The sequence below is a fragment of the Rhea americana genome, unplaced genomic scaffold, assembly GCF_003343005.1.
Source record: "Rhea americana isolate MKP2758 unplaced genomic scaffold, rheAme1 scaffold_31, whole genome shotgun sequence".
NCBI lineage: Eukaryota > Metazoa > Chordata > Aves > Rheiformes > Rheidae > Rhea > Rhea americana.
Window position 1 is genome coordinate 6,500,782 of NW_028186435.1, and position 26,383 is coordinate 6,527,164.

Below are 26,383 nucleotides of genomic sequence, written 5' to 3' on the forward strand. Positions count from 1 at the left end.
CTAGAGCAAAACAGGCTGCCTCCCTGTTACCACAGCCATTCGATACTGGGAATACAGTCTTCCTAATTCTTTTATTATCTGCTAAGGAAAATACTCTAACTGGATCACRTTACGCAAAAAAGAAACAAACCAAAGCAAAACCAGACTGACAGCCCTTCTCCACCTGTCTGAAACCAAGAACTCCTGCTTCGCCTTCTTTCATAATTAAACTTTACAGAAAATGAGACTCTTCCCACCCCCTGTCCAGTCATCGCCTTTTATCTCCATTTCTGATTTTTTTTGAAAGATAAGCAAGAACGGGTGCTTAGAAATCTCACATCTCACATTTTAGGCAGCCTAACGAGAAAAGCATTTATTATATGAAAGAAAAACAAGGAGAGAAAGAATTGGCGTGGATACGAACGAAGATGGAAATAGGATACAACTAACTTTAAAGTGAACGCTGAGCAGCAGTAATGATCTTAGGACAAATAACATTCCTTTGGGGGATCTCTTTCGCTCCTGCCTTGGGTCTAATGAACGATAAGCCTCATGTTTACATGCGTATATCACACTTTGAAGACACAGTCGACTAAGATTAAACCTAGCTTTAAGAGCATTCTTCATATTTAGGGTCCTCCAAGCTGTCATAATCCCACAGGAAAAGTCTAAAGCTTCTCATGGTCTGACACAATGTGTTTTAAGTTAATTATTCCATCGTTTACAAACTTATAAACAGCAACCAAACACCAATAACCACTGAGACTCGAACAGACCAATGTTTGCTGTTGCTTCCTTCAACAGCTCTACAGCTGTCACGAATTAGCACGGGCCTGACCTAAGCTGAGAAACCAGCACGCAAATTATTTGTAGGCTTGGGAAAGGTCGTTAGAAAGACCCGCGTTCCTCTGCCTTTCGTGTTGCGCTGCAGGCAAAACCACAGCTCAGAGAGAGCCAGGGAGCCGCGTACTCCAACGCGGGCTGGTGACCGCTCAACTCTATTTCGGAAAATTGAGTTGCCCTGTGAGGGGCCGAGTCCCTGCACCACCTCGGTTTGTCTGTGAAACGCAGCTGCTTGTCTCTCAGCAATKCTGTCAGCGTAATGTTTTTCCTGGAAAACCTGGAAGATCCTAAGCCAGCTTCTTATTTGGGGGCTACGGTGATGCCAGGGAGCCCCACCAGCCGCCACGGCGCAGCAAATCCTGCCGGCCGCGGCCAGCGGGGAGCGCTGGGATTTGCACTGGTCTCTCCCCTCCTCCTAACAGTTGTTCAGTGTGTCTTGGCAACAGCTAAAATTATTATATTACATATGACTTATAGATTTTTAAGTTCAACTAAAAATAAAACCGCCAAGCTTACATTTGCGCAGTCATCCTTAGTTAACTTTAGCTCACTGTAGTCTTCTACCCTGGGGCAGGGAGCTCTGGCACATAAATCAGCAGCTCCTGACAGCGGAAGCCGCATGGAGACGCTGTGGTGGGATGTGTTTTACACGTTCCCGTTGTATCCCTCCGCTTTCTCTTGGGAGCTCAGACTGGACMTGGAGGGCTGGCGGACTGGCCCATCCTTTTATTTCTTGCAAAGATGGACCTGAACTGAAAACACAGACCCTAGGAGCACTCTGAGAGGAAAAAATCTGGATGCAGGCTGGAAGCACAGCACCGGCCTCTCTGCCTGTGTAACAAGATGACCCAAAACGCCAGGCCCAAATATGCTGCAGGTTTAAAGCCGCTTGTACATGGGACAGGATAGGGCCAAGCTATTTTGCTATAACGCGTAAACCAGACTCCCAAAACTTGTTGTTCCAAGAGTCTGAGGAGTTTAGATTCAGCTTTTCCATGTCAAAATTACTAGAACAAAGCTGTATGAAACTTGCTGGACTTTTACTTTGCAGGAGCTGAAGCAAAGGCTTTTTCTGCTAAACAGGATCAAACTACTGAGTTCTGAGTAGCCTCCAAATCCAGAGCTAACATCCTTCAAAACTGCCAAATGCTAACTCTTTTGCACTGAATTTAGGTTACATCAGGAGTTTCTGACTGAGAGGCAAAACCATGAAAGAGCCCAAAGTCATCTGAAAAGTTCTGGAGCTCAGCAAGCTTTTTTGATCAACCTGGTGCAGGAGACTTCAAGGCAGTCTGAAAACAGGCAAGTTTTCACACACTTGAAAACACAGCATTTTGCCTGCTTGTTTGCTTTGTAAATCTTTCAGATGACTCTCTTCATCATCACCGGTAACAAATGGGCTTCCCAAAATCTCCTAGACAACAAAGCAAGCTTAATGGAGACAAGGGACTAGACATCGGTAGAACTGTTAAGGCTGCCCCACTTTTTCCAGCCCACCTACTTTAGACTTTGACCTCCAGTAGATAYGGGACTGGATTTGCAGAAACGCAGGTCACCTGCCTTTCTGTGCAGCAAATCTCAGCCTCCTTCGACTTTAGGAGTGAAAAGTAAAATGGTAAGTTTTCAGTATAATTTGAGCAGCAGCAACAGTAAGGACAGAAAGGGAATGATTTTACTTGRGGAAAAATGAAAGGGGACAAACCAAATAGAGTATCTCAAAGGCAAGAGGTGCAAGATATGGTTAAATCTTCTCCTGCTATCCTAGAAAGACATTCCTGTTCTGCCTGCCCTTTGAGGTGGGGCGCACCATTTATTATTTGTACGCCTTTTTTTCTTTTTGATCCAAGTAATTTCTCTGATTCTGAGAGCTCCTTCCTATTTAACTTTGGAGCCGTCGACCGTGATTTGCAAGACACAGAAAACAGCAGCGAGCACTCAGTGATTTCTGCTCCCACTTTGTGAGTGCGTGTCACCCAGGCACGTGCGTGCGTGCGTGCGTGYGTGTGTGTGTAATTCGGCCTGAGAAGGGAAAGGGGACAAGGAGATCAGGGACAGCAGCTGGACTTTGGTATCTCTGGTAGCTAGCGCACATGGAACATTGCTAAAGCGGCTGGATAGCCAGTGTCCACTGGCAGCCTGCCCACACTCAAATTCCTGGAAAGGCTTAAGGCAGAAAAATAATCACTTGGAGGAGTCACCATCTGGGTTTGCGCTGGCCTCAAAGGGATTGCTCACTAGAGCTCAGGATTTTTCAGCTCATTTTCATGCAAAACTCTAGTGTGCTTCTGCAAAGATGGTTTATGCCTCGGTATGTTCCCCCCCCCGCCAACCAGTATTTTTCTATTTATTTCTTCCAATAAATTTAAAACTCATGAAAGGAAGCTGGGTGATAGCTTTAGAGGCTGAACTTTAATTTATCTAGTTCACTGCAACAAAGGCAAACCCAGCAACGCAAGCATTCCTCAACATTGTAATAACAAGCTGCATCCCACCACAAAAGACTGAGTCTTTGGGTACAGAGGAGAGGCCAGATTCACAAAACACTGCAGCACCTGCATATGCAGAGCAGGATTTTCACTGCCTTCACAAATCTGGCACTTTTGGCAGTCCCATGAAGTAGCTAGCCAACTTCTTCTAAATCACCTTCAAAAATCTGGTCCCTCACTCTCCAGTCCCTGATCTTTCTGCAAGAACTGCTAAAAAGCAGGTCTGATCTGCCACAGGAGCAGGGCTGAGATCAAGCTCATTTTCCTTATTGCACGGAGTAATCATCTGAGGGGGKTGGCTGTCAGCCTTGAACTTCAGGGATATTCAAACCAGCTGCTTATAGTCAAAGGCTCTCTTGAGCCCAAACCCTAATAACATATTACTACTAGTTTTTAGCTTTTACTTTCCATGTCCAGTGATTTCTCACAGTTMTCACTTCAGTAGAAAAATGGGCCTACTCTTGGTCAGGCACCACTGCCCTGCCTGACAGTATACATCAATGTAATAACCAAAGAGCACATTGGAAAAATAATCCTTTGAATCAACTCCAACACACTGCTTTTTATGTCTGGTGTGTTACATGCAGTCTGGCAGGATCAGCTGCATGCTCTAATGTGCCTGGCTCCAATCAGCTGCCCGTCCCATCGTGATACGATGGGTGGGTGATTTCAGCATTACTTGAAATCAATGCAAAGGGAGGGCACTTTGCCCCCGACTCCCTCCCTCTCCCCCAAGGCGCTTGGCACCTTGCAGGATCAGATTCGCCGCGATCACAAGGCAGACACGTCGCAGAACGATCTGCAGCTGCATTCTGCCTCTCAGATCCACACGCCAGCTTTCCCCAGCACTAGGCGCTACCTTCTGCCAGCTACATATTCGTAGTTGTAACTGTTACAGATTTCATTAGCCTTGCCATGTGGAGCTCAGCACAGGCCAACAATAGCTATATGAGTTTATTGTCCAGTCTTACCAATTTCGCAGTTCTCTGGCAGATTTCCCAGGAGGGCCAACTGTAGAGATCCATTAATAAGAAACACGAAAACCTCTAATAAAATTTGAAAATCTCCTCTCAAAACTAAAGGATTCCTGATCAACACCACATCTGCAAGACAGATTGTCCACTGCAGTGTTCACTCTTATTATRCTTCTGGGAATCAACCACAGCAAATTGATACAGCTTTTTGCAGAGTGAGCAGCTATTCTGTACATCCCTCCTCCCCCCAGTCAGATCAGATATCCTTTACACAGTATAAAAAGCAATTGATATAAGCAAACCTCAACGAGCTGATCACTGGAAGCGAGATGCTCAGAGGCTTGACATTACCATAAATTTTTATGGTGCAAGTCTGTAGGTACCAGAGTTGAGAGAGGAAGATTCAGGAGGAAGAATATCATAAGATACATCCCCCCGCCAAAACRGCTAACAGTGGGAGCTCCAGCAGAGCCATTCACCTGGGGACACCTATGAATGCACATGATACAAACTCCTGAATATTTTAACCTCTGAATTTTGAGGATAAGGGGAGCTCTTTATTTTCTAAGCAGGGCAYTTGTGTCCTGCAGTCACGTTTAGCTATGGTTATACTTTGGTTAGGGACACACTGTTACCTCGGCTGGTGGGTGCTGGTGAGCTGCACAAGAATCACAGCTTCTCATGGTGCTAGTAGTAGATTAGATTTCAATTAGACTAGCTGTTGAATTAATGAAGACTTTGAGTTAGTTTTCAAATGTTTACAGGTTTCTGCTGTCATTTCACATTTCATCTGGGTGCCATCACCTGGTTCTATAATTCTGTGCCTACAGAAAAGATATCTGTAGTTTCAAGACCTGTAAAAATCATGCTACCTTCTGGACATACAACATACCTTCCCATACACACATACGAGTACACAGCTTCATGTATACTTTGTATCAGAGTGTCATAGGAGATCTCAGTCCATTCTTAGCTGCCTACTGTGAGAATCATTAATTTCATGTTTCTTACAGAAAAGTTATGCGCAAAAGTGAGCAATCCTTTTCCAGYATGCTTTGCAAAAAGTTGGTATTAAAGTGCTCGGCAAGCAAGCCGCAAGCATTTGCTTCTTAAGCCACAAGCTGCTTCTGCAGCTCCTGGTGCTGGCAGGGGGCTGCAAAACGACTGCTGGTTCACCGCCCTCCTGGCCCGCTGGGCCGAACTGCCCTCGCTCTGCTTTGCAAGAATTCCCCTTGTCCTGCCAAGCCCAGGCACTCAAATAACATGAGTCCAGCCCTCCTTCTTGCCTCTGAAACACTGGTTTACAAATAGAAGATTTCTTAAAAAGATAAATGTGGATGGTGGTGGATTTTGGTTCTTTTTTTTTCCCAAAATACCCTTTTGCTGTATGAGGTCTTTCAGGCTCCAGTTCTCTAGCTTTCCCCTGCAACCCGCAAGACCAGAAACTTGTCTTACTTTTTTAGCTAAAAGTGGAATTCCCCATCTAATCATCCGACACCAGGAACTGGAGCTCTGTGAAACAACATCAGCTATCTAGAGACTTGCGATAAAAATGTACYAGCTGATGCTGCTGACTGCAGAGAAACTTCTTGGAGGATGAAGCACTCAGACTCCAGAGCTCTCCGCTCCTATGGAGGAGCAAAGAAAAGCATTTAACAGCGTAGTAAGGGCCTGATCCTGACTTGAGAAGTTCAGGAAGGCAGTACTCCACYTCGTACACACCAAATGCCTTCTGCYGAAGGGTCCTGAAGCCACGGCATAACCACTGGTGCTTACAGTGCTCTTTCAACCCTGTTTACATCAGGAAGGTAATGTGGATCCCAYCTATGCTACTCCACAGTGGACAGATGCAGCATATTCCCCTTTTATTCCTGCACAGCACCAACTACTGTGAGCTACAGGATGTCTGATTTGAAGGACCAATTTGTCTGAGACTGCACAACAAAATCCTTCACTCTTACACCAATCCCCTAGAGGCATTTCTGCAGCCTAAATGAGTGAAGAGAGTTCATTTATAAACAACTATAATACTGAAATTACTTTGTTGATGTTTTTCATTTATCTACAATGTGCCCAGCTACAATGGGAGCTGCCTACACAAATTTCCATTGAAAATTTCACAAGTGACTATAAATGAAGCAACACCCACTCACCACTCATTTTAACTTGTGACAGAAACTGTCATGCCTGTATGAACACATTTGCACCGCAGATATGTCATGCAGGTCTCCTTCCATGTGTCTCCAAATGCTTGTTAACGTTCTCTCTTTCATGCATGTGGCAAAACAAATTTGAAATATGTCTGGCTTCATCTGCAGAAGAGATGAATGTGACCCCCACCAGAAATTACAGGAGTTGTGGCCGTTTCACTCCTTGGAAAACCCAGCCAGGGCATCAGCGAGCACCGGCCAACTTGAAGCAGCCATTTCACAGACAAGCACACGTGCTTGTGAAGGAGAGCGCACCTCCAAGCTCGGCTCTTAACTGGCCGGTGTGAGAGCATGGCTTTTTTAAGGGCAGATTTGGAAAGGTCGGCTACACGCGCGGTGCCTTTCAGTGGACGTCCCTCCCAGACGGCTTCACTGAGAGATTCCACGCGCTAGCAAAGTGCGTTATAATTAGTCCAGTTGTGAAGTGCTGAAAATGAATTCACATTACATGCCGCTTGAAACGGATTCCAACTCCTCTCACCCTTTCCGGTTTCATGCAGCGAAGCCCGTGGGACAGCTTTAACCCCCCCCACACACACAGGTGCTGCACAAAGCTGGGATGAGTTCGGCGCTCCCCCAGACACTCCTCTGTTGTTTCTTTCATTCATTCATTCATTCATTCAGTTTTCTTCTTAATTCAGTCAGTCACATTGGGGTGCGCCCTGTGGAAACACTCACTAGCCCTGCGCAGATCCTCAAGCTGGCAAGCTCATCAAAAGCAAGATCGCAAAGGTCACTTGCATGCTGAGATGTGCTCGTAGGAATGCATACAGGAAAAAAAAAAAGAAAAGAGAAAGGAGAAAAAAGCCAAAGCAGCTGTTCTGCGCCCCCTCTTCCCATAAAACGCCTGGCCCGGCTCTGCGGCCCACGACACAAAGTGATTAGTTAGCTATTCCTGACTCAGGCTTTGCAGGGAGCCTCCCGTTTCACGGGCAGTATGGCAGGCAGATAAAATGGGCACAGAGAGCCAAATTCATCACCAGTGTCACTTCGCTGAGGCCAGCGCAGCGAGGGTGCGATCGCGCCGGCTGTTCTAACTGACAAGACAACGCAGAAAACAATTAAAACAAAATGAAATAATGCTGGTTTATAAAAACATAGCAGGCTACACAGTCACAGGCTCCAGCTGCAATTAAAAAAAGCCATTCCAACTAAGAATGCAAATCATCAGCATTGCTCTCAAGCAGGGAACGTTGACAAATGAAGGCGGTGTGTTAACATGCAGTGCCAGTACTCTTAATTTAAGTATGTGAGAAACAAAGGTATGTATGAACTAGGACTGCCAGAAAAAACTTGCTTTAAACAGGAACCAAAAGGAACTGGAAGGATTTTAAAATGACTTCTCTTACTGAAAGACAGATAAAAGAAAACCTTTTGCTCCACTTTTCCCAGCCAACTGAGGAAGGAAAAAAAAATCACACAACTCCAATAAGATAATTTATCTAGGAGTTTTGAAGTATAAACRAAAAAACTCCTCCACCAGACATGTGGGTCAAGTGAATCACAGCTTGGAAATATGAATGGACCTTTTGTAAAAGCCAGTGAGCAACAAATTTGTTTTCTCACCGCTGCGATCACTTCTGTGAGAGCATTTTACCCATCTGCCACTCGAAATCCAAGGCACAAAGACAAGTCACCTCCCCACACCAGGGAAATGGACAAAAGGATGACTAGCTACCTGCAGCTGTTTTCAATCGAAAAGCCAAGTAATTATTGCAGCCCTCTCCTGTGGCTCATATGGAGCGCAGCATGGAGCTGTAAAGCGTTATGCAAGTCTAATGCGCTGCCAGATCTCTTAGAGCAGTCAGCAGCCAAGTCACTCCCTCCCACCATTGGCTCAGCTTCATTAACTTAATCAGGTATTCATTCATTCATTCATTCATTCATTCAAAAAAAAAAAAAATACACTAAACCTGGCAAATAGCCAGTGCCATGCATGCAAAAGAGCATGCTCACATCAGCCACTGGGCCTAGAAGAAAAAAGGGCAACCTAATATTTGTCACTCTTCCATAGGGGCATTCGTTTTGCACGGAGCCTCTGCACACACGTACCTTTGCCACAACCTCCTGAAAAAGTACCAAGGGCTGAGGAGCAGCTGTGGGAGTGCAGGAAAGCCCTGGAGACTGCAGGATTGAGAGTAGTCCTATAAGTCGTGTAGCCAGCAAGCAGCAGAGCAAAGTGCTTCCTCAGAGCAATGGGCTAATTAATTAATATGATTATTTAGGAGGGGGAAAAAAAGAAATAGTGGCATGATSAGTAAGTACATTAACTCAACTCATTTTGCTGCATGGTTCCTATCTTTTCTTTTGCATATAGCACATATGCTGTATAGCTAAATCTAGACAGAAAGGAACACAGGAGAAAAGAAACAAAAGAAGACAGGGAAAGTAYTGAACAAGCAATTTTAAAAGCATTTTGTAATGAAAATCTGTTTGATCCTTGTATCTGTAAACATAGAAGACTTCCCACAGGCCTGTAACACTCAAGCATCACACAAGAATCCCTTCTCTTGCACAGCTCTTGCACCTGTTTCTCTTAGTCTTTACATGCAAGTTTGCAAAGAACTTTATGTCTTCTCTCTTGCTGTCATCAGAATGACTTTCACTGCACAAGAAAGCTGCTCCATGACAATACCAAAAGAAGGCCTTGACAGTCAGATCTGACTTACTGTGAAYGGTTTCACGTAGCAAGCCACGCAAGGCATTCAGGGAAGGAGAGAGGTGTTACCYTTCCCACAGCCAAAGCTGAACCAGCTGCGTGAAAGAAGGCCGCATCTCTCCCTCTTATCTCACTTTCCTCTGTGCAAAAAATACAGGCTAGCCATTCACTCTGAGCAAGTCCATAAAAATAATATGGAAAGACAGAGTACTGTGAGTATTACAGAATACTATTTCAAGTTATATAATGAAAACTACACACTTTGGTGCAAATCCTCAGCCATAGACCTTGATGACATTCTCGAATAATATCCATACTCCCTACCTTCTTCCAGCGATGCAATTCAGACCTCACAACCTTCCATTTTCTGTTATTATGGTGACTACAAATCTTCCCTATAAGAACTTCAACTGTTTCTTCTCTAACTAACCCCAAAGTTCCTACTTCTCTTCAGACAAAAAACCGAGACCTTCTAAGGCCACTGCCACAAACCACGATACAAAGAGAAAACCAGACACACAAGCAAAGATTCCTAAAATTTGTATTAATCTAAGGCCAACATTTAGCTAAAGGTCTGTAGTTCAGACACACTTAGCAAAAGCCCATAAGCTGAAGGACTCAAAACCAACAGCCATTACTCTGGTCTTAACTCTTCCACCAACCACAGTCTGCAGCCCATACCACAGAAGCCCACGTTTAGCTCCTGGATCMTTTTTTAAACATCTCTGTAGGTGGATGTACTGAAGAGCACCTAAGTATTTGGTAGGCAAGCACACACACCACTTCTGGGTAACTAGCTGTTGATACATAAAAAGGCTAAATATGAATTTTATATATTACAGCTCACTGATGAATGAGTAGTGAAATGTGACTGAAGACTGGATTTTTTTGGCTGCTGCATGACAGCACATAGGAAGTACTAACTAGAAAACAAAAACCACGCAAGTTACCTTTGTGGAAGTAACTGAATTAAAAAAGAGAAAGAAGAAAAGATGCATGAAGGTGACATATTTCTTTCCCTTAGTCCTTGGGCTTCTGCACTCCAAACCATGGAGGACATCAGTCAAGTCTGCAATGTCAGTCAATGTTCTGCAGCTCAAGTAAGCCACCTTCACCAGAATTTCAACCTTGAGCTAAGGGCATTTAAAACTCTCCAAAAACATGAACAGTAAGGGTCTTTCCTTATCTTTATGCCCTCCTCTAACTGTAAATATATGAGGTGCAAAGCTTGGAGATTCTGTTTTTTTTTCACTTCACCTTCTTGCTCTTGCATCCCGGATTACTATTTCACCCAAGAAGCAATGTGACTCCTTCCTCCTCTGCTCATCCTACTGATCTTATTTTTTCCTTGTCTGCTTAACCAGTTGTCCAACCATTCCTCACAGCAGTAACTTTCTTTTGTTTAATTATTGCATCAAGACAATAAGCAGCTGTGAAATGCCATTCTCTGATTCTCTCCTCCATACGCATGGGAATCACCACTGAGGTGTGATTTCTGACACTCTAAGTAGCTGCATACATTTTAAAGCAGGCCACTGGAAAAAGGACAGGAATATAAGGGAGTAAGAAAAGAAAATTATCATATGAACATTGCAAATATTTTATCTCAAACAATCTGAACTTCAGCAGAGGTTCTAGCTTGGTCTAGATAAATAAAAGGGATGTGGTTTAAACAATTCTGGTTCTTTATATGAATCATTTCACTTCTCCTTCTGAAAGAATCATTAGAAAAATGTGAGGTTTCATGATTAAAGGTAGAAGAATGAGAAGGCAATATTTCAGCTTTCTGAAATGAAGTTTGTGTGTCTAACCACACTGCCAGCTCAGAGTTCACGTCTCACAAATGTCAAGTATATTTTCCCTTCTGTATCTTTGCAAGCCCCAGTTCTGTCTGTTGTCATCACTCATGGGATTTACCTAATCTCTGAAACAGAGAAAAAAAACTCATCTTTTTTGCTGGAGAAATAGTCAAGCCTCAAGCACAGGCTTAAAAAGAATCAAATTGTATGTACCATTTATTGTACCTCCATCCACCCCATCCATCCACCCTGCCTTGACAGTATAAACACAACAGATGCCATAACAAAGGGCTGAACCGTGGTCCAATGTGTTCAGTGGTATTTCTTACACCATTCCCACCCGCTTTTGCTGTTCTCTGCACATTTATCTGCACATTCCTCACACTTCAGCATAATCAAGCAGCTGCTTGCGGACACGAACACAATCTAGAAAAAATGTGAAGCCCTTCCTCCTCGAAGCTTGTGGTTTTAGCTGTGTCCACTTGGTCTGAATTGTAAAGTGGGGAAGAGTCAATCAGAAACTAGGGGTTCATTTAAAACTATTAACTAAAGATTCAGCTTGAAAGGGGGACTTTATAACTTTCTAAACCCAGAATTTCTCCTTTCCAGAGTGTCATTCTTAACACTTGTAGACTGCGATGTTGACCTTTTAATTCATTAGATCACTATACATCCGAAAGCATTTGCTGTGGAGCTCCTTTCACATTCAAATACGTGACAGTGCCGTTTTAGGTTTCATTGGTGCTCCTAATACAGCCACCTTGGGCTCAGGCCAGCGAAGCCCGTTCGTGACCGTGCATCCCGCACCGACAAAGCGTGTCCCTGGGCATCCCGCCTGAGCCCTTCTGCAGTGACACACACACACGTCTGCTTGCAGCTTGCCAACGCGTTTCGCTGGCTGCTCCGCGCAGGGCTCTGAAGCGCTGCCCTCCAGGCTGGGGCTGAGGCAAGACCCGGCGCGAAAGCTTGCTCGCTGCCCAGCGCTGCCTCGCTAAGGGCAGCGTTGCAGTTTGCAGTGCTGTCACATCAGCCGAGTGCCTTCGAGGAACGCTCCGACTACATTAGGGGATGGGCAAGACATTCAGCCGGGGGGCTGACAGCTCAAAATCTTTGGGAATTTCTCATCAAACCAGCATTTAAGTGCTGCTCTCCCAGAGAAGAAAATAGTTGAAATAGGCTCAGATCCTCCCCCTGCAAAGTCGAACCCATACGAGAAAATTTCTTGGCGCAGGAAAGCGCTCTGGGTATTCCCTTGCAAAAATGCCCTTATCTTGCCGAGCCGRCGGCTCCAAGCAGGACGCACACGGCATTGCCACGGGCAGCCACATCGGCTCGCACGCGGGCTGCCCGTCCGGCTCGTGAGCTGGATGAGCAACAGCTACGTGATAGGTGGGATGCATCCCGCGGCTCCGCTGCCTCGCCTGCAGCCCTCGCCGCACTACGGGCCGTGCGATGCCACTCCTGGGAAAAAAAACGGAAAGGGATTTTTTTTTTTCTGATGTTATTTATACTCTTTTAGTCCCTGGATTGAGTGATTCTTCAGCATCTGATTTGTTTACCACCCTGTCTGCCTACTCTGATCTTTTTTTCTGTTAGCCCAAATGCATAATGATTTTACATCTGTTAATCTGGTTTGGTTCGGTTTCTTTTTCGTATGTGGTTTTTGACTTGTAGACTCCTCGTGATGGATAGGAAAAATAATGCCGTTCTTTCTTTTTTCGTTCTGCTTTTTGTGTTTACATCTGAAGATTATGTGTTCCTAGAACTGTGAAATAACTACTGCAGTAGATGATACATAATCTCTTTGGTATAATGGACAGGTTAGAAAAATATGGAATAACCACTAGATCATGCACCCAAGGCGGCAAAAATAACAATGTCACTGGTCTTAACTAGCGAGGAGGAAAAGCCCTGACAGTGCTGTGCTTTAGGGCTAGTGAAACTAAAAGTGAAAGAAGCATACAGAGTCACTGTTCCCTTTGGCCAAAATTAAATAAGAATAAGTGGTTTCTAACAAAAGTGGCAGGAAATTTTCAAATAAAATTTTCGTCAGAAAATACTTACTGTCAAACCTGAATCTGCTGGAGGCAAAACTGTTTGGATGYGCTTACAGTTGGGGAAAAATGCTAGTATTTTGTTCTGATTAAAAAAAAATCAGCAATATTAAAAAATATCAATTTTGTGGGCCCAAAACAAAGGTTTGTTTTAAACTTTTAATAMAGTTATAATTTAAAATGTTGTAATTGCAAGAGAAATTTACTTTTTAGAATTAAACTACCCTACAGCTAGGATATATAGCTTAAGATTTGTATTATGTTCTTATAGGTACAAAATATGTTTACCTATTGATTTTATCTCATTTTCAGTTTATCTATTTTTTTCATTTTTTCCTCCCATTAGAGCACGAGACATTTTTTTGAGGTCTTTAAAATCTTCATGGGCAAAAATACCTTTTGCTCCTAGTTCTAATTTCTAATTAGATTTAATTTTTTCCTAGCTGGGGCAAGACCTACCCAAGCTTTTTGAAATACTGATGTGTTGATTAGCCACATGTATGAAAATTCAAATCCTTGCTCTTGGCTAGCAAAACCCACAAGCTGCACTGGAAAAAAGAGTCCTCCTTCTTCTGTGATGGTACCATTCAACTCACTGTCCATGGGACACATTCAGCCTGCAAGATGATTCCTTCTGGTTTGGAAGGTTGTCAAAACAGCACCCTCTCTCCTCTATGTCCAGTCAGGTTCAGAGGCAACGGTTACAGCACTGGTTTAATGAGAAGTGAAAGGAGAAGCTGCTGGACTGTCTACGGACCGGCACTGAACGAGCAGCAGCATCTCAGCAGACTCCCTCCTCCTGGTCCATCGCATCAGGTGGGGAAGGAGGGAGAGAGAAAACGCATCTCCTACCTRCATGTTGCCTGACTGCTGCTGCTGGAAGTTGCAGCTGGGGCTACCAGAAGCGCACCAACAAACTTCTTGGCAAACGGGTTAGGCTGCCTTGGCTGGTCAGCTGTTTGGAGAAGTGGGTTAATGAGAAACTTCTGACAGTCCCAAGCAGACTGCTCACATGGGCTTTGCTGCCACGGCTTTATCAGCAACACCTCTGTAGTCAAGACCAGCCCCAACACAATTTCACTGTAGCTGTGGACTGGTGGCAAGGACGGCATTACGCTCGGGTTACACCTGCTTGTTGCAAATGTTGTAGACTCTCAAAAACGGTAGGTTTTAACAGGTGAAAACCAGCTACACTCCTCGCTGCCAGTCAGCACACCATCAGGCTGAACTCCTTCTCGTGAGGAGCTACGAACGTGGGGTCACACATACATGGTGACTCGAGTACGAGACTCAGGTCAAACATCCTGCCCGGGACCTCCTGCTGAGACTCAGGTCAAACATCCTGCCCGGGACCTCCTGCTGAAGCCCACGGCAGCCGCTACACAAGGCGAGCAACACGGCAGAGCGCAAGGGGAGCCAAGCCCCCGGAGGGCACCGAAGCCCACCGCACAGCYGCGCTGAGCACCAGGCACGTAATGCTTCCCTGAGATAGCTGCACGACACGCAAACGCGTCCATCAAAGCCCTGCAYGTCACACACAAACTAAGAAGAGCCGACAGAAAACCAACAGAAAACACAGGCGTACCACCTACTGTATAAACTTAATGCTCCAGATAGACTAGCTGAGCTGCCTCCTCGCCCAGTTCGCRGCGTGGATGGAAACGTTTCCCGGGAAAGCTGCAGACAAATCAGCCCCGGGAGCACCGGCAGCAGCTGCTGCGTTCTGCACGCAAAGCGCCGAGCAGATCAACACAGAAGAGCTCCCACTCGCATCAAAATCTCAAAGATGTGGACGACAACCTTCGTTAACTGAAAGACACGGGATCAGACTAGAGGAAAATTGTCCCTCAGCAGCTAGGACTCACAACCTGGCTGGTCTGACACGAAATGGTGGCTTTCCTAATTTTCAGTCTGTGGTCAAGCACTGTTTCTACAGTTCTTGTCCAAAATTATTCCCCCTCCCCCCACTCTGTTCTGTTGTGAACTACTCTTTTAGCATTTTTCTTCTCCRTTATCTTCTTCTGAGCTTTCCTGTCATTCTTGCCTGGACTTAAAGGTTAGTTTCTGTCCTTGTTTTAATATCAGTTAAAATATCACTATCATTAACAGGATGAGACTAAGTCAGAATTGAAACCGTGCACTCATTTCAGACTCCAGGAAAAAATTACCAAAAGCCCCCCAAAATACTATAGATAACACCCCTGGTGCCCAGAACAGCAGGGGCAGAGACTTTAAAATGTGTATTATTGCTATGAAGTGTTCATTGTGCCACTGTGTATGAAAAAGTTCTGCTTTTTCCTGTCCGTTGACCCCCCCTCCCTCTCAAGTGACGGAGAACGCACTGAGCAGGCTGGCAGTCATCCACACTCGAGCGTTACTTCATATCTGCAACGTGTTCTTGAGTGGTTTTTTTTTTTTTTCATTACTCCCTTTTTAACCACATAAACCAGCCATGAAAAAAGCCTTCCTGAGAGTGCTTTCCTGCATGTGTGCGAGGGTGCAAGGCGGGTTGTATGGTTCATGTTCACTGCAGAGAACCCACACTTTACAGGCAAGGTGAGGACAACATTTCCAGAAAAAAAGTGGCATTTCTCAAACTGCTAATCTCAAACAGTGACTAAACACTGTTAAATGYGCATGTGAATTGCCATTTGTTTGGGATTTAATGGTATTTAAGTATAATCTTGATAGAGAACAGCTGATGCAGGGCAACCTCCCCCTTTTCTTCATTTCATGCCAGCAAAAAGTGGTCTAGAAGACACTGGATGCACAGGAGTAAACACAGCCAGGATGATTCTGATCAGACAATAAAAATAACAAAACACTTCTCAATAGCTACTACCTAAAGTCCTGCTCTGAGAAGTTATGCTGCTTATTGCAAAGGGAACAAGATCAAGCCTCATACCAGGAATTGTTGACATGCCAAATCAAAGCATTAACATACAAGTAATGTGCCTATGTAGACAGCTGTAAAGCAAATCAGGTTTTTAGAAACTTCCCCTGCATAATTACAGGCCAAGGATTTCAGTAAGCCCAGGCCTAATTTTGCTTCCATACCAACTCTAACGCATCCTAGAGTCTCAAGTTCCAAAGTTACCTGGATATGTGATTATATGAGCTGTTTCCATGTTTATTTGGAAKAACATCCTGAATCAGTCTCAATATCAAGCCTGTGCTCTCCCCATAGAGCAGTCTCTGTCTCTCACCAGAAGCACAGCCACCCCAAGCGGTACTGGGCCACATACAACCTCTACAAGGAAAATACCTTCTTCCACGTGAGGGTAATGGATGTGAGAATTTGACCAGCGGAGCCTTGTTGTAAATTCACAATTGGGATGGGTAGAAAGCAATCACCAAGCAGAAACCAAGGAATTTTTTCTGTAAGCATATGGTATATTCATACAGTGACAACACTTGCAAAACAGAGAAGATGAGGTCTGTCCTTTAACATCCAGAAAAGAAAAAGCCAATGATAAACAACAGTCTTTAAGTATTACAGCCAGGCAGTTACAGGAGATTATCTAATTACCATCATATTTAATATTATATAGCTGTAATAATTCTCTGCTATCATCAAGCTGCTAGCACTAAAAGAAAATGGGAAATTGGCCTTGATGACTTACAGGATAGATAATGGGAKAGAGAGGATCTGCCCCTGGGTCATTGGTTTGTAGCCAGCTCAGGTTGGAAGTGCAAGTCATTACTGCCAGGTAGCCTCTTTGAAGCGAGCTGCTGCTGCCAGGCTTGTTCTTGTTCCATATTTGCAGAATAAAAACCAYCACTGCAGGATTCCGGTGTGCTGGAGAAGGGAGTTCTTGCAAACTCTTTCTCTCTTGCTTTTTGCTATCATGCCTGCAGATACTAGTCTGGGACAGGGATATTTATGCAGGTATATTTCCTCCATGAAAACCTTACCAACCGGCTGTTCAAAACTTGCAGAGGTACACTTTACACTAGTTTAAAATCAGGCTGAATTGTCTTGAAATTTTTTACCCCTGTGCAATGCCTTTACATTGATGTGGAGGGCCAAAGCAAGAGACCACCAGGAACTACCAGTCTGGGTGTTGATAAAGAGCTGAACAATATATAAGTGTGTGTGTGTGTGTGCGCGCGTGCGTGTGCGTGTGTATTTTAAGGTTGCATGCTGCAGTGTCCAAGCTGACACCACATCCTTTGGGACTGACCTTTTCTCAGCCAATGGCTCCAGTGCATTAACAGGATAGAGCAGTTTGCCTTGTAGCTACTGTGCCCATTCAGCGGATTAATAGAGACTTTGTCCTCTGGGGCTGTCAGTCCCAAACCTTTCAGGAGAAACGAAATCTCTGAGAAAAAAAGCAGCAACACAGTACTGGAATTACAAGTAAGTGTCTTTCTGAATTTCAAATGAGACCTGAAGCATCTTCATTTACAATTTAACATTTTAGTAAGCACTTTATTGGAAGAGACTACGTAATGGGTTAATTTCAAATGTCATTTATCTTTACTCAGGGGGGATGACTTTTTGTAATTCACTTGGGGCTGCAACACTTGTGGATTAATACATCATCCTCCAACTTGAGGAGATAAAAGCCTAACAAGCTCTAACCTGCTACACAGGCTATATTTAAGTAGTACAGGGTAATGATAAATATCTCCCATAAAATGTGTTCTCTTCACACTTCCTGCAAAAACTGCTGAGAGAACCAGCTGGTGATATGGAGTTGACGGTCTTTGTTCACAGCCCCACATTTTTTATACTGTAAAACTGGAGCACTGCCTTTCGCAGCGTCCTCCTGATCCTGGACTGCCTTCTGGCCTGCAGAAATAAGGCGAATATGTCACCAGATATGGGGCCCACCATGAGGCCGGGTCTGCTCCTGCTGCCTGGTTGCTCTGCCCTAGCCCCACTCACCCGGTCAGCACATCTTTCCTCTAGCCAGATGCAGAGACAAGGAAATCCATATTTTTAAAGAGGACTGGGAGGGGGCAGTTTTGGTTTCCCTTAAATTTGTTCCATTTTCCACGTTGAACTAAACATTTTGCAGGACAAAATGAAGATGAGGCTTCTCCCCAGAAATGCTCACAAAACCCAGGAGATTACTGCTGCAGCCGGACTAGGAGTGATGCAGGGAATGGGAGGAAACCAGATCACGCAGCTACACATACTGGTGATAAGGCCCAGATGCAAACTGAATCGTTTACTTTTTTCCTTTTTTCATGTACAAGCGGCGGATGCTGACAAGAGCACGGCCAGCACTTGGCACCGGGACCCCACGGTATGGACACTCGGACCACAGCCATACATCAGTAAGCTACAACAGGTCCAGCCAGTCTCACCAGAGTCTGTTCAATTTTCGTTGTTTTTTGTCAAGCAAATGTTACCCCAGTGCTTTCCAGGATTGCTTTTAAAACAGATATTTAAGTGCAGCTAAATACTACGATCTCCAGCTGAAGAGGTTCTTCCTGTCCAGGGCCTGAGGCGTGAGTGACCTAAGCACAGCTTTCAGATGTTAATCTAGCTCCTTACCCTGCATGGCAACAATCCTGTTTCTAAGAGATACTGATACTCAGCATCCTTCAGGTCCYACCCTCATCCTGTTCTCCGGTTACTTTCTGCACTACTCTGCCAGCCCTGATCCCTCCCATCAGGTCTCAGGGGGACAGGCAAGCACTGCAGCATCTGCCTTTGCAGACTGAAAAGAAAGGCAAATAGCCGGACCTTCAGCTGGGCTAAACAGGAGTSCGGGGCTACAGCCGCACTGCCCCAGCATCAGCCCCTGTGTCTGGACCACTAGGAACTGGGAAGCTAAACCATGACGGTTACAACCACAGTTASCGTTTACTGACATAACTCCGTTCCCGTCGTATACTTTATCACGTAATTCATGCAGTTTATTTTCCTTCCACCCACTTGGCCATTTTAACAGGCTGAACACATCCACCACAACACTGTTTCAAAACAGTCACTCAGGATAAAATGCCAGTTATTTTGTCATAATAAAAGCTATTTAAGCCCTCACTAAGCCTGGCTGTGTGGGCAGCTACAGAAGCCTTCCTGTTCTCTCCCAAGGATGAGCTTTCTTCCCAAGCAGCCACGATTAAAGCCTGTCCCCCCTGCCAGTTAACTTACCCTGGCCTTGTTCTAGGCCTCCACGCTTTACTGAGGTCCTCCCCCATGGGTGGCCATTCATAACTTACTCATGTCTGCGCTTCCCTTTATCTCTCACGAGTTATGAGAGCATTAGCACACAAATAATRTAAGCAGATTAAGTCAGTTCCATCCTTTCTTGTTTATTCTATCTACGTTTTACTAAGAAGGTGCATTTGGATCTCTGTTTCTTACTAGATCACCAGGATCTCAAGGTAGGCTACCTTTTAAACATGTCCTTGACAACATACCGAACACTATCACTTCTTTCTAGAACAACTTTGCAGAAGTCATGAATTCAATTTTTCAGTAATGGTAGAGACATGATAAAATATTTATTACAATTAAGAGGAAGGACAATAAGCTATCCTTAGCATTGTTTAGTCCTATTTTTGTTACAGAAGATATTAGAAATAATAAAACTAAATTTTAAGAAATGAATGACTGCAGATACAAGCATGAATAAAATTAAGAAGAAGGCATCTGATGAAGAAATTATCAGTACCTGTCACATATCTATTTCTATTTTCTGTTTTTAAGTGAAAAAATACTGATCCCATAGAGAACTTTCTCTGAAGATCATAGGTGACTTTGGGCCAAAACTTTATGAACCTAGCGTGCTTTCCCTGTAACTTTATGCTGTATCAGGTATGGCTTCCTTCTTTCATTCCATCTACTTAGACTGGAAACATTAGAGACAAGATTATCTGGCACGCGTGTCGGTGCAATGCCTCTAGCAAAACAAAGCAAACACATTGTAGGTCAATTCATAAGCGCTGCCACAATCACATCCGGCATCCCATGCTGCTGGCGAYGGGCAATGCTCAATATACTTCACGCAAAGATAAAATAATAAAAGCAGTAATAATAATGCAACGAGGCAGCCATAAACATTGTAAAGCAACAGAAAAAGTAATTCACCTGACCCTTGCAGTGTCTACTCTCGGCTACTGAATCGTATTACTAAAATGAGTGACAGGTACCCTAGCACGTAGGAGCTTGAACACAATGAGTGCGCAGTGGATAGCACATGTATAATTCTTGATGGCGGCAGGAAATTCATTCCTGCTTTGGATCTTCCTTTTACATTTCAGGGACTCCCTTTTCCTGTCCCACTGAACACGTAACACGGGCGACCAGTGGGGCTGAGAACACAGTTTGAGGTCCTTTTCCCACTCATTGCTGTTTACGACCAAGAGCTGATGCACGCTGAAAGACTGTGAGGCTACACGTCTGTCTTACGGAAGTCATCATTAATCCTCCACGGCACTAAGCAACTTAGTGAAATTTAAAACACAGACGAAATCCTGCCTGGCTCCAGCAGAACTAGATAGTAAAACATCCATGGATTTTGCCAGGTTCAGGATTTGGCTGCGTGCCCTCAGGCCTACTGCTGTCAATWCTGCTTTGAAAATGGGAGCTCTCCAAGGATACAGGGGTAAGTTCTCCCGCCCCAAAAGCTTTTTTCAGCATAGCATAAGAGCAAGTGGACTGCCTGGCCACTCACATGGTTCACCRRCACAGCATATCAGTTTTATATTTAATTATGTAGCTTATGTTTAGATGGGGCTATTATATTTAGATGGGGCTTCCATCTACGTGGGCCCCAGGAATAATGTAACAGACAGCCAGAACCCAAAAGAMGACTGCATGGGATATGGTACTTTAGAGACTGAGTACCAGACCTCAAACTATTACGGAAAGAGATGGAAACTAYTGTAGAGGAAGGAAAACCTGGGAGTCAATGGCACACAAAGGACAGTCATTTTCATGTGGTTTTTGAAACTCTTCCAAATACACTTACATCCCTGTTACTTAGCATTTGTTACACTTGTTCCATGTATATGCATAATTTAGAATTACTTAATCTTTGGTAGAAAAGCAAAAACACTTTTGCTCAGCCATATCACCTCTTAAATTTCTCYATCCCATTCTTTTTTTTTCTAACAGCCCTAAGGAAAACTCTAAGGAATTTGTCTAGGGGAGTTTGCTGGGAGTTGGGTAGATTAATATGATAAAAATGTGGTTGTCCTCAAAACTTGCATAAACAAATCTATAAAAGTAAATAGCGGCCCTCTGAGTATAAACAAAATGATTCTCAATTTTAGTTTTGAGATCTTTTCCTTATCTAGTAATGAATTTTTTCCCTAGCAAAGACCTTTGCCCAGGCCCAAACACAGTGTTTCAAATACAGATCTGGATATCTTTGTGCACTTTACAGCTGCTTGAGTGATTTTAGCTCACGTGAGGAGGGATCAAGGCCGGCGTTTCTCTAGGCCCTGGCCTAGCAAACCACTGGGGTGTGTATCTACTTGAAACCTCGGGGAATCGGCCTGCTTGAAATCACAGCACCRAGAACACTCAGTGATTTCCCATTAGGGACATGCTTAAGGTCTTGCTGAATTAGCCACCGAGGCTCCAAATCTGCGTCACTGTGTCGGCGGGACTGGCAGGGAGCGGTGGAGGCAAAACCCCGCTGAAGCGAATGGACCCTGCGGACCCGCCGCACTGCACCGTGTGGAGTTCCAACACAGCGCTGAAAGACAACAAAATCCTAGAGCGTCCGTGTTCACCTTTTTTAGAGGACTGCATATATTTTCAGGAGATCACGTTACCTGCCTGTATCACTAACCTTAAGGCAATCAAGCAGCGTGCCCTTCCTACCATGGAAGAAGACATTATCAGAGCTGCAGCCCGAGTTACATGGGCTTTGAATTAGCGTGACAAGAAAGTGACAGAACTGTTTCCTGGGAAACAAGTAAAGTTGTGACTGATGCATATTGTAAACTTTCTGGAAAGAGCACTTTTTTTTTTTTAAGGGAAAAAACATATGCAATAAATACGTCCTTCCCTTAGCACTACTTCGTACAATGTGGTACTCCAGATTGGGTTTTCCGAGCTGACAAAGGGCAGAAAGCAACAAAATGTTTACAAAACCTTGACAGCTCCAGGGGAGAGTTTTTGTTTTATTTGCTGGTATTTGCTATTTATATTTATCTGGTCACACACTTATGTTGATTTCTTTTTTTAAATTTAATCTCGCCACTTAAAATACTTTCTCTTTGGAAGGAATGGCTCACTGGTTAGAATCAGGACTCTTACATGCTATTTCCAATTCTCCATTTGCTCACTGGGTAATGGGGTATATGCATATATATATATATATATCCTTAATCRTAAGGAACCAATTACAAATTTTAACAGAGTAAACCTCATTACACTCCAGTGGAGGAAGAACCCTCCTTATTATTTCCACTTTACAGATTAGAACAAACATGTTGAGATCTTCAGAGGATGCTGCAAATTGGAACTGGCAACAGGTTACATTAATATGTCAGATTGAAAGCTGTGGTGCTGAGGAAAAGATACATATGCTGATCAAATGCATATCCATATTAAAACAGGCTGAGGGGAGAGGAGGGAGATGGCATGTGTACAGCTACCACCTCATTTACCAGCACCGAATTTGAGTCAATACCTCATCACCACTATATTTAACATTCTGGCAAGCTTTTATGGTACTGGTACAAGCTCTCTTAAAAAAAAAAGCCTTCATATTCAAATTAGCAGAAAGAGTTAAGTTTCATCAATCATTAAATATCATTGTTTACTAAAAAAAAAAGGTTCATTTGCACATTATTTAAGGTCAATGTTTAATTGACTTTAATCAGGAAGCTAGATATTTTAAAGCCCTGAAAAATAAATGCTGCTATCCTATATTCTCATAATAATGTTGATGACGATGATGCAATTTAAAGCCCATTTAACAGAAAAGTCTCACAGTTTCTATCTGTATCAGTACTTTTGGGGCAATGCTGTATTTCAGATTCATTAAGGACAGATTTTACTCTTGAACCTTGTCCCCTCGTGTTTGTGAAATGATCCTGATCACATGGATTATCTCAGCAGTCCTAGTAAATCATCCCACTTTTGGTTTGTTTTAACATTGCTTTTCTCTCATCCTCCACTTCTGGTACACTGTCCTTATGTCACCCTGAAGAACCATCAAGGAATTAAGAGGAATTCTTGGGGAGAACAGAGATAAAAAAGAAGGATAAATGCAAAAAACTATTTGCCTGCAATCCTGTTAGCAGATAAAATGTTTTATAAGGTTACCTTGTGGGGAACAAGCACTATCCAAAGGTTTAAAAAAAATCCTCTATGCAGCTGTTCAGTAAAACCCTGAAGTACAAAACAGTTTTTTGAAGCCAAATTAATGTTCCACAGCATGTTAGAAAGCATTTCTTCTGAGATTTCTATAGACATAAGAGTCTTTCACTCTTTTGCCTTTCAGCAGAGCGTCAGGAAGAGAGTTGCTCAGCCTGAAAAAACTCCAGAATAGAATATCCTGGCAGGGATTGTGACAATGCAGACTATAATGAGGAATACTGAGGAATACAGGGTGTATGTTTTACACACATTTATTCTTTCTAAGTAACTTCAGGCTGAAAATCTGGGGATTTAAAGGATACATTTTGTGTTATACTAATATGAGTTAAGGATAGAAACAACAAAGAACATAATTTTCTTGATCTATTTTCTTAACATTTCCTCWTGGTTTTATCCAGCTAGTTTCCATTTTGTTTAGCAGGGAAGTTTTAATTTGTATAACTGAGTATGTGGAGAACTGTCATCAAAATCTTTTGCATGACCTGGAAGATCACCTAGGAACAATGGAATTTCTGTTGAAGTACAACATTGTACTTCATTGAAGTACAATTAAGAAGGAAAAAAGCATAAAGGCTAAAGACCAAGAGACAAYTTCTCACAGAGTCTGTTTACTAAGGGCAGCATTTTCATGGAGCTGGATGGGTACCGAAGCTCTCAACCACACCTCTAGTAGAAGCCCCCAGTGATCAGTGAAGGCTTGTGCTTCTCAGGCTATTCGTAGAGGTCGGAGAAAAATTTCCCCCAGAGCCAACTGCCCACCCTCTGCTGCCAGTGACAGTCCCTTGGGAGTCTGYGCATACCTGCGCGAAGCAGGGTGCTGCAGACGGCCATGCGAAGGGATCACCATTTACTTCCATGTAAAATTCTCCAGAAACCTAAATGCATTAGCAGATAGAAAGCACAAAACAGCTTTCTCTCAGTTTCTCCACATCTCACCTGACCAAAAATCCCAGAGAGATAGAGCTTCAAATATCCTTTTATTGTTGAAAGGATTTTTTGTGAGAGGAGTGACAGAGATGATTGCACATCCTGTTCTCCGTTCACCACCCACTTAAAACTGTTCTGGTCCCTTTAGGTACTTCATCCATTAGGCATACCTGAGGTTTCCACAGTCATCCTGTTGCAGATAGAAATGGTTTTCCAATTTACAGCCTCTGTTTCTATAATGTGCCCAGACTAAACCAATAGGATATTAGTTCTGTTATTTTCTGCTAAGTCACTCCACAGCAGTTTCTCTAGGGGATAAAACACAGAAACTCTGAAAATCCTCCAGACTCTGCTCTGCAAAAGGAGGTCCCTGAAAGATCGCACTACGAAATTTGTGTCTAAGAGCACCAGATGACCCAAAGGACTCTCTAAGGCCCAAATGCCACTGAAGGAGGACAGTCACTGCTTAGATGCACTCGGGGTTGCTTTTAGTGCCTCTTAATGCTGGGCAAAGTTTGGTTCATGTCATTTAATACGAAGCATTCCTTTAACCTTCATGTCCTTGAGCCACTTGCCCAGCAACAGAGGATCTCATCATTTTAAAAYGATGTCAAAGGAGCTTTAATTAAAACCTATAAAATGATCCTATAAATGGAAAACAGCAACAGTGGCTTCAAATTTGCAGATGCATGAAACAGTCCAAAAAATATATTTATTAATGCATATCACAGGGAAATGCTGTGCATGTAACAGGACAAATTGTGACCTCACTTTACTAGGGAGATTTCAATTTACCTTACCGTGTATGCTGTATTTTGACTAGAACAGGTAGCACGTTCAGCTTCTGGACTTGCCTTCTTTCTTAGGTACTCACACGGTTAGTAAGAATAGAGCAAGCAGACTGGAAACGTCTGGATGGTTCCCCACCCCCTCGTCCCTCGTGGCCTAGTAAAAGCTCTTCCCTCCCTTATCAACTAATGCTGGAGCCTGCAGAAAGCAGTAAAGCATCACTGCAGCTCTGGTGACCCTGAACAACCTCAACAGGTGCATCGCTCTTGCGGAAAACACATGTTGCTCCGTCACTATTAATATACTGGGAGTGTGAATGGCATATGCATATTTGTTTGCGTGGGGAGCATAAATTATGCAGTTCCCAGGTCTGCAGTCATCACCTCTTGCAGCTACAGTAACATTTCTGGGGAAGGCAAGGCATTTAATCTAACACAAAACCACATATGCTTAGGCTAAGTGAGGACTAAAGCGCAAGGGGTCAGTCAGTCAGAGTGAGATGGGCGAGTGCCGAATCAGCACACAGGAGGGCTGAAGGTTTTAATGCYCCAGTGACTGGGAAGGTTCACAGATCAGGGAAGAAAATAGATTAATGACGTTGCCTCCAGACTGCCTGGCTGAAGTAATCCTTCTGCCGACAGCCTCCTGCCTTTCYGCATGGACAAGCTGCTTGCTCTTTACGCTATTAAATACAAGGCAGGAGCTGTTTATCGTTCCAGATTTAACAATTCAAAATGGCAAGTCAAACTGATTTCTTGGGAAGAGAGAAGAGGAGAAATACAGTCAAGCACTCCCCCTCCTCAATATCAGCTCTGAATTCGCTGTAGCAAAGACATACCCTGCAGGGCTAACAGCAGTGGAGTGACATGTCCCAAGGACTGTGTTTTTCCTCTGCATACCTCTGGAGACAAGCACAGCACAAAAATAAGGTCTGCTTCCTTTGTGCAAGCAGAAAGGAGGATCAGATCCTGAACTGCTGKACGGAAATCAGGTTAGCTGCAGAAGAGAGAAAACTCCATTCCCTTCCAGTTCCTTGTTTGACCTCTTGACTGTGGTTTTCGAACCAACTGTGCTCACACTGGGTGTGAAAAGGGGACAGATGATGAAAGCAAAGCCCTCCATGCTCATTTATCTCAGGACCTCCCAGTTCTGTACTCAGATAGAGCAAGTGGTGCCCCTGAAACCTCTCCCTTATGGCTGGAAGATCTCTTGAAGGTGAGAAAGGTGTAGACTCAAACTTCCCTGTGATCAACCAGTGTTTTCATTGATCAGACTCCATCATTTCTGCCACATGAAAGCATTGGCTGAGCAGTGCAGAACAAAAACAGAAAGCATGAAGCAGCAAGCACAATATTTTTTCCAGAAC

The 26,383-nt window shown here is 43.8% G+C and overlaps 1 protein-coding gene across 7 annotated transcripts in view; it reads right to left on the reverse strand.

The window, feature by feature from the left end:
* Positions 1-26,383, reverse strand: part of ATXN1 (ataxin 1) — a 310,686-nt gene that overhangs the window by 12,633 nt on the left and 271,670 nt on the right. The window lies entirely within an intron of this gene.